General features: G+C 35.5%; 2 long non-coding RNA genes across 2 annotated transcripts; both read right to left on the bottom strand.

Moving 5' to 3' along the window:
- Positions 1 to 2,963: 2,963 nt before the first annotated feature.
- Positions 2,964 to 10,874, bottom strand: LOC119614725. The gene is made up of 3 exons (XR_005232358.1): positions 10,843 to 10,874; positions 10,705 to 10,771; positions 2,964 to 3,179 (listed from the first exon to the last, which is right to left on the bottom strand). It is a non-coding gene; the product is annotated as an uncharacterized LOC119614725 (long non-coding RNA).
- Positions 10,875 to 11,263: 389 nt separating this feature from the next.
- LOC119614724 lies at positions 11,264 to 13,080 on the bottom strand. Its single transcript, XR_005232357.1, has 5 exons — positions 13,027 to 13,080; positions 12,893 to 12,931; positions 12,760 to 12,824; positions 11,532 to 11,604; positions 11,264 to 11,349 (listed from the first exon to the last, which is right to left on the bottom strand). It is a non-coding gene; the product is annotated as an uncharacterized LOC119614724 (long non-coding RNA).
- Positions 13,081 to 14,016: the final 936 nt, after the last annotated feature.

Raw genomic sequence — 14,016 nt, 5'->3', positions numbered from 1 at the left:
GTTTTCATGCTATGACAGTCATTTATGCATCAGTTTAGACCATTATGATTGCACTTTAATTTGGTATATCATTTGTGGCACAATGTGTTCGTCTAAAAAATGGTCAATTTGAAGGATCGGTAGAATTATTGTTCTATGTTTAAAAACGCGGTAATTTGAGGTTCCGATATGGTTGCAAATAACTTTGACAGTTTTCATGCTATGACAGTCATTTATATATCAGTTTAGAGCATTATGATTGCACTTTAATTTGGTATATCATTTGTGGCATAATGGGTTCGTCTAAAAAATGGTCAATTTGATGGATCGGTAGAATTATTGTTCTATGTTTAAAAACGCGGTAATTTGAGGTTCCGATATGGTTGCAAATAACTTTGACAGTTTTCATGCTAGGGCAATAGTTTATGCATCATTTTAAAGCATTACAGTTGCACTTTGTTTTTGTGTATAATTTGTGGCATAATGAATTTTTACAAAAATTGGATAGATCGGTATATTTATTGGTACAGGTTTAAAAATGCGGTAATTTAAGGCCCCGATATGGTTGCAAATAACTTTTATAGTTTTCATGTTATAACAGTCGTTTATACATCTTTTTATTGCATTTTAGTTGCCATTTGTTTTGGTATATAATTTATTGCATAATGTATTTTTAGAAAATGGCCAATTGGATAGATCGGTAGAATTATTTTCCCAGGTTTAAAAAGGCGGTAATTTGAGGTTCCGATATGGTTGTGAATAACTTTGACAGTTTTCATGCTATGACAGTCATTTATGCATCATTTTAAAGCATTATGATTGCACTTTAATTTGGTATATCATTTGTGGCACAATGTGTTCGTCTAAAAAATGGTCAATTTGAAGGATCGGTAGAATTATTGTTCTATGTTTAAAGACGCGGTAATTTGAGGTTCCGATATGGTTGCAAATAACTTTGACAGTTTTCATGCTAGGGCAATAGTTTATGCATCATTTTAAAGCATTACAGTTGCACTTTATTTTTATGCATCAGTTTAGAGCATTATGATTGCACTTTAATTTGGTATATCATTTGTGGCATAATGAATTTTTACAAAAATTGGATAGATCGGTATATTTATTGGTACAGGTTTAAAAATGCGGTAATTTAAGGCCCCGATATGGTTGCAAATAACTTTTATAGTTTTCATGTTATAACAGTCGTTTATACATCTTTTTATTGCATTTTAGTTGCCATTTGTTTTGGTATATAATTTATTGCATAATGTATTTTTAGAAGATGGCCAATTGGATAGATCGATAGAATTATTTTCCCAGGTTTAAAAAGGCGGTAATTTGAGGTTCCGATATGGTTGTGAATTACTTTGACAGTTTTCATGCTATGACAGTCATTTATGCATCAGTTTAGAGCATTATGATTGCACTTTAATTTGGTATATCATTTGTGGCATAATGTGTTCGTCTAAAAAATGGTCAATTTGATGGATCGGTAGAATTATTGTTCTATGTTTAAAAACGCGGTAATTTGAGGTTCCGATATGGTTGCAAATAACTTTGACAGTTTTCATGCTAGGGCATTAGTTTACGCATCATTTTAAAGCATTACAGTTGCACTTTATTTTGGTGTATAATTTGTGGCATAATGAATTTTTACAAAAGTTGGATAGATCGGTATATTTATTGGTACAGGTTTAAAAATGCGGTAATTCAAGGCTCCGATATGGTTGCAAATAACTTTTATAGTTTTCATGTTATAACAGTCGTTTATATATCTTTTTATTGCATTATAGTTGCCATATGTTTTGGTATATAATTTATTGCATAATATATTTTTAGGAAATTGCCAATTGGATAGATCGGTAGAATTATTTTCACAGCTTTAAAAAGGCGGTAATTTGAGGTTCCGATATGGTTGCAAATAACGTTGACATTTTTCATGCTATGACAGTCATTTATGCATCATTTTAAAGCATTATGATTGCACTTTAATATGGTATATAATTTGTAGCATAATGTGTGTTTTTACAAATTGGTCAATTTGATAGATCGGTAGAATTATTGTTCTATGTTTAATAAAAGCAGTAATCTGAGGTTCCGATATGGTTGCAATTAACTTTGGCAGTTTTCGTGCTAGGACAGTCGTTTATGCACCATTTTAAAGCATTAAAATTGCCATTTGTTTTGGTATATAATTTATTGCATAATGTATTTTAAGAAAATGGCCAATTGGATAGATCGGTAGAATTATTTTCCCAGGTTTAAAAAGGCGGTAATTTGAGGTTCCGATATGGTTGTGAATAACTTTGACAGTTTTCATGCTATGACAGTCATTTATGCATCAGTTTAGAGCATTATGATTGCACTTTAATTTGGTATATCATTTGTGGCATAATGTGTTCGTCTAAAAAATGGTCAATTTGATTGATCGGTAGAATTATTGTTCTATGTTTAATAAATGCGGTAATTTGAGGTTCCGATATGGTTGCAAATAACTTTGACAGTTTTCATGCTAGGGAAATAGTTTATGCATCATTTTAAAGCATTACAGTTGCGCTTTGTTTTTGTGTATAATTTGTGGCATAATGAATTTTTACAAAAATTGGATAGATCGGTATATTTATTGGTACAGGTTTAAAAATGCGGTAATTTAAGGCCCCGATATGGTTGCAAATAACTTTTATAGTTTTCATGTTATAACAGTCGTTTATACATCTTTTTATTGCATTTTAGTTGCCATTTGTTTTGGTATATAATTTATTGCATAATGTATTTTTGGAAAATGGCCAATTGGATAGATCGGTAGAATTATTTTCCCAGGTTTAAAAAGGCGGTAATTTGAGGTTCCGATATGGTTGTGAATAACTTTGACAGTTTTCATGCTATGACAGTCATTTATGCATCAGTTTAGACCATTATGATTGCACTTTAATTTGGTATATCATTTGTGGCACAATGTGTTCGTCTAAAAAATGGTCAAAAAAAAAGAAAGGAAACTGGAAACATAAAGCTAAAAGTGCAAAATTCAAGAACTAAAATTTTTAAAGAAAACTAAATATAAAATTATCAAACCAAAAGAAAAAATTAATAAAGCCCAAGCCACCTCTGCCACATCCAACGAGGGATCTCACCACCGCAACATCATCCCTTTCCAACCCTAAAGGGGCTCAAGGTATTCGCCAGACCAGGACCAGACGGACAACCTGAAAAGAAGCATATATGTATTTTTTTTTTTTTTTTTGTTTTATTAAAAGAAAAATTTAAAATAAAAACTATTATAACGTTAGTTAGGGCATTTATCTGGGTAGTTCGGGAGCAATTCATTCCTTTATCGAAGTGGATAAGGTGCGCGACATAGGTTCCACAACTTGAGCTCAAGTTAGGTCCCATCGACGACGCAAAGTCTGGTTTAGACTTTTTACCGAAGTATGTATGAATGCCACAGCTAAAAGCCTAGATAATAGATATGAATATGATAGAATTGCAGTAATTTAGCAAACATATACATATATGATTTTTTTTGTTCTACATACTATACGTACCAGCATCACAAGGCGAAATCAAAATTAGCTGCCGATATCTTGGAAAAAATAGCGCTTCACCTAATTGTAGTAGTATTTAATCAAATTCATTTCATAATTTGTTATTGTTACCTTTGTTTTCTTAGTTATTTGAATTAATTCCTTTATATTAGCTATTTAATATTGTTTTGAAATTTCTTCCTTTTCTTTTTACTCATGAATTCTAATTTAAAAATGATGCCTTGAAACATAAATTTTGTTAAAAATTTGTATTAGGATTTCTTCTTATTAAAATAAAACAAAATATTTTATAACGTTGTTGAAAAGAAATTGAAATATGAGTTTGTACTTTGAGATGTGGCATTAGAAATTTAAAGGTAAGTGATTGGATGAAGATTTGATTGGTGAGATGGGAGAGGAAACGTTAGGGGTAACTACAGTTACCAGAGGTTACCATGGATAGAGAGCCATATGGTTCTCTTGTGGGAGGGTATTGTTGCGGCTAAACATCCGCCGTTCAGTTAAAAGGGAAAAGGAAGTAAGAGTGTTCCATAGCTAGAGAGTTAAAGGGAATGTTAATCTCACTTCGGGTCCCTCATTTAAGTTATTATAGTTAGCTGGTATTTTGTTTGTACCTAGGCAACGAGCTTCAGTAGAGCAAGATCCCATCCCAATCCGGCGAGTAATAGCCCGGCAAATGCAATTACCAGCGCCGCTCGATCTGGTAGCTCAGAAAAGGTAAGGTTAAAAGTCGTTTGTCAATCTGGCCGGTACTACAAATGGCGCCCAACGTGGGGCCCGACAGTGAGATTTTTTGTTTTTTTTTTCTTCAAGTTATTAAATTCTAGTCAGGATATGTAAGTCCCGTTGAGTAGGATACAGAGTCCTTAACGCGTTGCGACATTTGATTGATTAGGATGGATTTGTTTTCATTTTTCTACCAATAGTTCAGTTTTCATGTAGTTTTCATTTTTACTCCATTGAATCCCGAGTAGGTCTTGCGTCAATATGTCAATTTGGCGAACGTAATTGCGACTTGGGGGTAAGGTAAAGTAGTTTTTAAAGTATCTAGAATCTTTTCAAATTCGGATAAGTCTTAGTCCTTTGCGGTTATTATTAGGCGACTAATTGCTATAGGAATTTGTGAATTTTCTATTGGTGCTTTTTGGGGAATCCGGGTTCTTGTGGTGGTTAGTCCTTTTGCTATATCAGCCGATAGGCATCAGCTGCAATCACCAGAGCTACTCAAGGTTTCCAACTTTTGATTTTCTCTAACGTAAAGTTCCCTTGGTATACAGTAACATTCCTTTTTCTCTTTTCGGAAATTAATATAAAAGTTTTGGAAGATTAGTTATTTTGGCACGATAGGAAGTCATCTTTTTCTTTTTCCTTTTTGTTACTCTCCTATCTCATCATCATTTTGACATCCAATCGCTACCTAATATGCACTTTCTTATATATTTTATATTTACTTTGTTCTATAATTTTCTTTATTTTGGTGAAAATATTTTATTTTTATTTTAATATATATCTTACGGTGATTACCTTGCCTCAAATTCAAAGTAATTTTCAGTGAAGTGAGTTAATTTGTTTTCGCTTGGGTTATGGTTTTAACTCGTTCAAATAGGAATCAGTTAGGTACCGGTGACACGGTCGTTAACATAGAAAATATGCCGCGTTCTACGGATCAAACAATTGTTCCGAATTCAGTAACGGGTAGTTCCGCGCCAAATACCAATACGGTCACCACATCTATGGCGCCCATAGCACCAAGCGTGCAACAGTTTATGACATTGGCTCAAGATAGGACTGGTGGGTCAAATGATTCGAGTGTATCAAATGTTTCTATTACTACCCCAGAGTACAGTAGTATTACTGCTCGTAATGTCCAACAGGAATATCGGCAAAATGCGGTCCCTGCGCCGTCGGATCCGACGTCCAACAATAGGGCAGTTACTAATGCAGACCTTATTCGTGAGGAGGTGGCTCGTCAGACGTTGGTCTTGCAAAATACGTTGCAGGAGATAACTCGAGCTGTCAGTCGTTTGACTGCACCGACAAATCCTCCAAATATGGCACAAAATACCGTGTATACAAATCCAACGCAATTACAATCAGGGGCTCAACGGAACATTGGTCCTCAGCAATTACCATCACAGCACCCGTATAGTTTTCCAGTTCAAGAGCCACAACAACCATATATGCAACAACAAACACCATATGGTGCAACAAATAATCAACAACCAAATTCTCAGCAAGCTCCTATTTTCGCATCTCATTCGTCACCAGCTCCCAGTCTACCGCCTGAGTTTACTTTCACCAACAACAGAAAGATCGATTTATCGAAATGGGGCATTAAGTTTGATGGGACAAATAAGTCAATAAGTGCAGAAGATTTTATATTTAGAGTGGACGTGCTGCGCCAAGACTATAACTGCTCATTTAATGACATCCGCCGCAGTTTTCATCTCCTTTTGGAAGGTCAAGCTCTGGATTGGTACTGGAATGTCCGTAAATTGACCCCAATACAATCCTGGGAAGATCTGGAGAGGGCATTCCTAACTCAATACCGTCGGTACGAGAGTGAGTTCGTATTACAAAAGAAAATTATGGACCGACGACAGTTACAGCAAGAAACATTCGAAGATTTTTATAATGCCGTAATGAAGCTAAGGAATCAGCAGCGATCACCCTATTCCGAAAAGGATCTTATAGAAATAATGAAATCAAACTTAAAGCCATCATTATCGCACTTGTTATTTTCGGTTAAGATTGGAACACTGAATGAGTTTTGTCAGCAAGCCAAGAGGGCGGAGAATTTGTTGTTTAGCCAAAGGCAGACTTTTCAGAATCGTCCTTTACCAGCACAACGTATTCATGAAATTGATTTTGATGATCCAATTCCAGTGTCAGATTTGGAGGTGGAAGCCATAACCCCTAATGACCGTTACGTGTGTTGGAACTGTAAACAAGTTGGCCACAGCTTTATGGATTGTCCGGCACCCACACGCAGAATATTTTGCTATAGATGTGGTCGGGATAATGTCGTTACACCCAAATGCCCGAAATGCCAGGGAAACGTGATGGTGAACAAGCCTCAAGCTGGGGAGACTCGTTCAACCCAAACGTGAAAATCACTCCCAGTAAGAGTATCATAGAGCCTATGAACAGAATCCAGATTTTAGAAAACTTAGATAGGAAAGTTGTGGCAGGAACACAAAATGTTTATAAAATAAAACCACTACATCAGAGAATACAAGAGTACAGGCAAGCTAGGTTAAGAATTTTTGGTGAAGTTTCGAGTAAGATTAAGAAGGCACGGGAAAGGTATAAAAGAAGAAAGCAGATTCGAAGGGAAATAATGGAAGCATCATTGTATGAAGGCGATGATACACGTTTCTATGTCAAATTATCTATAAACGGTAACGAAATAGAAGGTCTGCTAGATAGTGGGGCGACTGTGACCTGTCTAGGGAAAGATTGCCTGAGTTTTGTGGAAAAGGCAGGACTTCAAATTTCAAAATTTTTTTCGTTTGTTAAGACTGCCGATGGTAGTCCGCATAGAATGGTAGGCCGTGTTAAGACAACATTGACATTCAATAAAATTTCCAGCGAAGTTACTTTCTACTTGGTACCCAGCCTGAATAAACCCCTGTTTTTAGGTGTGGATTTTATGCGTAAATTCGGTTTCTTCGCAAACGTGTCCAGCCTCACCACAAATGGCGTTAACCTAGGCCCGGAACCGGACGACAATCAAAAATTTGAAACCCATTTGCTATCAGAACAGGAACAGTATAGATTAGACCAAATAATATCATCATTCCCATGTTACTCTAAGCGCGGTCTTGGACGAACTCACCTTGAAGTCCATATAATTGATACCTGCGATGCGACTCCGGTGAAGGACAAGCATTATCCTGTCTCGCCAGCGGTGCAGAAACTAATGTACGCAGAGCTTGATAGGATGCTTGATCTTGGGGTCATTGAGCAGAGCGATAGTCCATGGAGTCATCCGGTTACTCTCGTCCGTAGGGGCGAGAAGAATCGGTTGTGCTTGGACGCTCGCAAGCTGAATGCCCTCACGATCAAGGATGCCTATCCTCTGCCACACATTGAGGGTCTGCTCAGCCGGTTAGGGGACACGTATTTTATTTCCAGCGTAGATCTTAAAGATGCATTCTGGCAGATACCGTTAGATGCATCCAGTAGAGAAAAAACTGCATTCACGGTGCCAGGAAGACCACTTTACCATTTTACTGTAATGCCTTTTGGGTTGTGTAATGCAGCCCAAAGACTTTGCCGTTTAATGGATAAAGTGATTCCAGCTGCGCTACGTGATAGAGTTTTTGTCTATCTGGATGATCTTCTAATAGTATCGCCAGATTTTGAAACTCACCTGGGTCTGCTGAAGGAGGTATCTAGTTGTTTGGAATCGGCGGGTTTGACCATCAACGTCGCGAAGAGTAAATTTTGCTTTAGAGAATTGAGATATTTAGGTTATATAGTAGGAAGAGGAAGATTAAGGCCTGACCCCGAAAAGATTAGCGTCATCTTGAAATACCCTTATCCGAAGACAGCTAGGCAGGTTAGAAGTTTTATGGGAGTCACCGGTTGGTATAGGAGGTTCATTCCCAATTATGCCACTATCTCTACCCCTATATTTAATACCCTAAAGAAAACCAAATCTTTTAACTTTCCCGACGATGCCAAACTTGCTTTTGATAACTTGAAGGTGGCCCTCACCACAAGTCCTGTGCTTGTACACCCGGACTTTAACAAGCACTTTTACGTGCAGTGTGACGCATCGGATCTAGGAGTAGGAGCAGTACTCTTCCAGAAGGATGATGAAGAGGGAGAACATCCAATCGCCTTTTTCTCCCATAAACTTACGCCAGCCCAAAAGAACTACTCGGTGACGGAGAGAGAGTGTCTGGCGGTAGTACTGGCCATTAAAAAGTTCCGTCCCTACATAGAGCTCATGCCGTTTTCGGTTATCACAGATCACAGCAGCCTTAAATGGCTAATGTCCCATAAGGACTTGAGTGGTCGTTTAGCCCGGTGGAGTCTGCATCTGCAATCTTTTGCCTTTAGCATAGAGCATCGCCCCGGCGCGAAGAACATCGTTCCTGACGCTCTGTCCCGCTATAATATGGACGAAGTTTCAACGAATTTAAGCAATTGTCTGGATCTCGATTCGGAAGCGTTTAGGAGTAGTGATTATAAGGACTTGGTAGCCAAAGTTCAGGAAAATGCCGAACGCCTGCCTGATTTGAAGGTCATAGACAGTTATGTCTATAAACGCGTGAGTCCGTACGATGGTCATAGTTTAAATGAAGACTTTTCCTGGAAATTATGGGTACCGTTGGAGCTGACGAATAGGGTTATAGAAAAATGCCACAATCCACCACATACTTCTCATGGAGGATTTGGGAAAACCTTAAGAAGAGTGAGAGAATACTTCTATTGGCCGAATATGAATTGCCAGATTCGCGCTTTTGTTGCAAACTGTAATACGTGCAAGGAGTCAAAACCGTCAAACGCTACACTGAGACCTCCTATGGGAGCGGAAACAATTTCAGAACGACCCTTTCAACGGCTCTTCATAGACTTTTTGGGGCCGTATCCGAGATCGAAAAATGGCAACTGCTTCATATTTATTGTATTGGATCATTTGACGAAATTCGTCCTATTGAAAGCCATGTCAAAAGCAAATTCGAAAAACGTTATTAGATTTATGATCTCTGAGGTCTTTCACAAATTTGGTACGCCGGAAACGATAGTATCGGACAATGGGAAGCAGTTTATCAGTAGGGAATTCCAAGATATGGTAACAAATTTCGGAATTACCCATCTGAGAACTGCAACTCATTCGCCTCAAGCCAACGCATCCGAGCGTGTAAACCAAACCATTTTGGCTGCAATACGTTCGTACCTACAGAATGATCATTCTGAGTGGGACAAATACTTGTCGGAGATCGAATTTTCGTTAAGATCTTCTGTCCAATCGTCTATAGGTGTAACCCCTTATTTCGCACTTTTTGGAATGAATATGGTTTCGCATGGTAGCATATATAAACTAGCTAGAAAGCTTCAAGTTCTAAATGATCCTGATTCGGAAATCCTCCCGAAGTCGGTGAAAATGGATTTGACTAGGCAGAAAATAAGGGAAAATCTACATCGAGCGCATTTAAGGAACGAGAGACAGTACAATACACGTTGTAGTGCCGTAAAATTTATACCTGGTCAAGAAGTTTTTCGTCGCAATTTCCAGCAGAGCGACTTTAAGAACAGTTTCAACGCTAAATTGGCAAGAAAATTTATAAAATGCAGAATAGTTCGGCCTATAGGCAACAGTCTATATGAGGTTGAAGACCTTCAGGGTGTAAGGTTAGGAGTATTTCATGCAAAAGATTTAAAACAATAGCCTAAAATCCTTGGTGGTCCTAATCCTGAAAGTTCAAAGCGTCTGACGATCTTCGTTTTAGGGTTCCCCATAAAATAAAAAGGTTAGTAACTTACTTAAATATCTCATAATGGTATTTTAATAACTGTTAATTTCCCCCTCAGATTGTTATCTTGGCTGTGGATTACGTTTGGGATCCTCTAAGAAATTATGCGCTATCCTGAAATTGGTCAAGCTTTTATGTCATATCGACCATCAGAGTAAATCAGACACGGATTGCAATAAGGTTTTATTTATTTACCTCAGCTCAAGCAGACGTTTCTTAGGTGGTTACATGTGTAACCGGTTACTGGCCAAATAATGCAACCTCTTAAGCTCTACTGGATCCGTGCCATTAAGAAGCCAGAGGTTATTAGACATCTAAGCCAATAACACTTTCTGAGCCCGTTTTACAGCGAGCCGAGGTAAAAGTAAATAAATGTACTTATGATTGCAAGGAATCATAAGAGAGTTATTGCTATCAGTTGATTTTCACTGATGACAATATTCATAAAAGATTACTAACTGATAGTTGGGATCATTATTTTTCTGAGGGAAAACAAACATAATTTTAATAAGCTTTGTTAAAGTAACAAAGGGTACTAAAAATCTGTATCTACTATATGATAGTATTGTCTTCTATATATATTTAAACCTAGTGGTAAGTTAACTAAGCTCAGCTAGGATAAAATCTCGAGGAGTAGAAGTCTGAGGGTACTAAGGTGTGTAATATGATTAGGTATATATCTTAAACTAGTCACTCACCGAACATTGCAGCTGACTGTCGAGTTTATTTTAATTTAGTTGGAAGCTGGTTCAGAAGCCGCAGATTCTGGAAGAAAGAGAATCGGTTTTACTCATTTGTGGATTGTTAATTTTAGTCGATGAATTTGCGGTGTATACACTTAATATAAATACCTGCCAGTCAGCTAGGAATGATTTAACCGGATGACAGTCCATGCTTTATAGGCCATTGAAGTCCATCACCTGTGGGATTTTGTAAGGTATCAGTTATTTTGAATTTATCTGGATACTACAATGTTGATTTAAACAATTTCAGGAGGATTATAGGGGGTATCATTTGCCAGGAATGTAAGACGAAAATCATAACATTTCTGGTGGTTTTAGTCCTTATAATCCTACTTTTTTTGCCTCAGGAAACTAATCATTTGTTAAATTAATTTCATGGGATTTGGATGATCTCATACTCATACTTTACTTACCTTTTAGCTCTAAAGGAAAATTAAATTGTAGAGTGTCTTAAGTTTTGAGTTTGCCCTGCTGATTTTAGTACACGCTTTTTGAATATTGTTAGTTTTTTTGGGGATATACAGAGGGTATCTCTCGCCATGGATTTCAGAAGCAGACCGGCGAATCTGTGGTGAATTTAGTCTTTGTATGTCCTCAGTCCTAGCAAGTAATTTAAAGTTTTATATTTTTAGGAATAGCTATAAAATTAAATTTCATTTAAATTTTGTTGCTAGAATACTAAATTGGATTAATTGCTTTTTCGGATTTTAGAGTTTGGTTCGTTCGAATTTTAAGTCAAATCTAATGAAAGAAAAAAAAAAACAAACTATTTTTGGAATTACCTTTCAGTGGGTTGGTTGGTTGAATTTTAGTCCTTATGGATTTAGACTTTCCCCTGGCTGTGAAGTTAATAATCTAAAATGGTAGTTAAAAGAAAAGAAAAAAGAAAATATATAAAATAGAATTAGTTATTTCAAATCGAATTCATTGGCTCTATAGATATGTAGGTTCAAGTTTTTTTTGAGGAAAAAAAAAAACGGATTTTTTTTTGATTTTTTCATTTAAGTTTGATTGAGTTAAATTTTTGCTTCATTGTTATCGGAAAACAAGAACTTTATATGATTTCAGAGTTTGAATAGTTGTATATTTCGATTTTTTTTGTTTAGTTGTTGTTTCAATTTGAATTTTAAAATATTTTTATTCAAATTCCACGCTGCACGGTGAAAATTTATCATCAGATCTAAAATTTTATAATTATCATCAGAATTAGGATTTTATTTTTTTTTTTTTTTAGGAAGGATTTCATTAAATAACGATTTCGTTACGATACGATACGGTTGCGTCACGATTGGCATTGTACTTTTTTTTTGTTGAACACATGTGTATCACTCACTGTAATTTACTCAAAAGCTTAAAAAGATTAACTTTTCCCAGCAAACATTTGGTAAATGTAAATATTTTCACTTAACACTTTTTAGATGTTATCTTGTCATTCACTTTTGTCGCACACGGTAAAAATTTGTTCAAGTATATTCTACACTGAATTATATATCTACACTGAATTATATCAAAACAATTGATTGAATTTTGCCACAAAATATTTTTATTTTTTATTTTTATTGTTACTCACTGTATTTTCTAAGATCAAAATTTCTCATTAAATTCCACTCTGGCAAATATTTACAACACTTTAACTTCAATTCCAACTCGGATGTCCGTTTTTAATAAATTTCGTTCCGTTACGTTACGTCACATTACGTACACGCACAGCTTAAACACTTTTCTGAATTTATTTTCTTTTATGGCGTTAAAGTCGTTAATAAAATATATATAGCAACCAAAATTTACTTTACGTTACGTACCGTCCGTGTAATCGAACACATTTCGAACACAAATTCTGTTTACACACCTTTTTGGCAAACCCTTTTGTTATTTTTGTATTTTAGGTTCGTAGATTTTCGATTTTCACTTTTAAGCTTTTTATGTACATTCCGCACCCTTTTATTTCACTAAATTTCTTTCCTTCACTTGTTTTGCACTTGTAATTTTCATTAAATTCAGTTTACTTACCTTTTCCTATAAACCAAACGTGATTACAGTCGATGGTCGTCCGTCGTCTTCATTGTAACTGCACCCTGGAAAGAAAATAATTTACTACGCATTAGTTTTTCATTCATTAATGAATTCTCTTTAGTTTACTTACCTTAAATCCATAGTAATGGGCTCCATCCGCCATAGAATCCTAGAATAAAAGAAAGCGAAAATATTATTTTATGTTAAATTGTAAATCCTATAAAATATTTTAACTTTTTATTTTATTTCATATTCATTACTTACCTCATTATCTGCAGCCGCCATTGATAACATTATAAACGCGTGTAATTTTACAAAACACGCTTACGCATAGCGTACGTTCAGTCATATACATTTGTATTCAGCTGTTCATTCAGGATCAGTTGGGGTTGCCAGAGGGTTGAAAGTAATACTTTACACACAGTGTTGTATTTATAACTAGAAATGAAAGTAAGTTGCCAGATGTTTTTTTTTTTTTTTTTTGAATTCATAGAAAATGCCCACAAATTCCCCACAAGTAATTTAATTAAGGAAAATTTGAAGAATTTTGAAATATCCTCCCCCCCATCCTGTGTTCGCAGAGAAACACAGGAGTGGTAGGGTTGTCATGTGCACCCTGTGCTTGAACAAACACAAGTAGTTGGTAACGCCAAATGTCAGTTGACATTTGAGAAAAAGAAAAAAAGAAGCAAAAGAAGAAGAACAATAATAAATACTTTGTTAGGGAATTAAATAGCTGAAAATAAAAGGTATATAGAAATGAGGGAGACATTTTGTGGCGTCCCCGAAGGTGTCTTGGGGAGCTAAAATGAAAGTTCGGTCCTTTTTTCGTTCTGAAGACCGAGAGGTAAGATGTGGTAACGTGGCTATTAAATCATAAGAGGAAATAAAACTAAACAGTGGATTGGAATAATTAGTGAAAGTTAAAATTTAATAACTTAAAAACCTAAAACTAAAAGGTTAAAACTTAAAACTAAAGTAAATTTAAAAGTTAATAACTAAAAACTTAAATTTAAAACTTAAAACTAAAGTAAATTAATAAGTTAATAACTAAAAACTGAAAGCTAAAACGTAGAACTAAACGAAATTAAAAGGTTAAGTTAAAACTTAAAACTAAAGTAAATTTAAAAGTTAATAACTAAAAACTTAATTTAAAACTTAAAACTAAAAGAATTAATAAGTTAATAACTAAAACTTAAAGCTAAAACTTAAAACTAAACGAAAATTTAAAAGTTATTGACTTAAATAAAATCA

This window comes from Lucilia sericata, unplaced genomic scaffold, assembly GCF_015586225.1.
Source record: "Lucilia sericata isolate MDLA Ls3-8-SP2 unplaced genomic scaffold, ASM1558622v1 Contig003297F_arrow, whole genome shotgun sequence".
NCBI lineage: Eukaryota > Metazoa > Arthropoda > Insecta > Diptera > Calliphoridae > Lucilia > Lucilia sericata.
The sequence above is the reverse complement of the archived record's forward strand: the minus strand, read 5'-3'. Positions and strand labels throughout refer to the sequence as shown.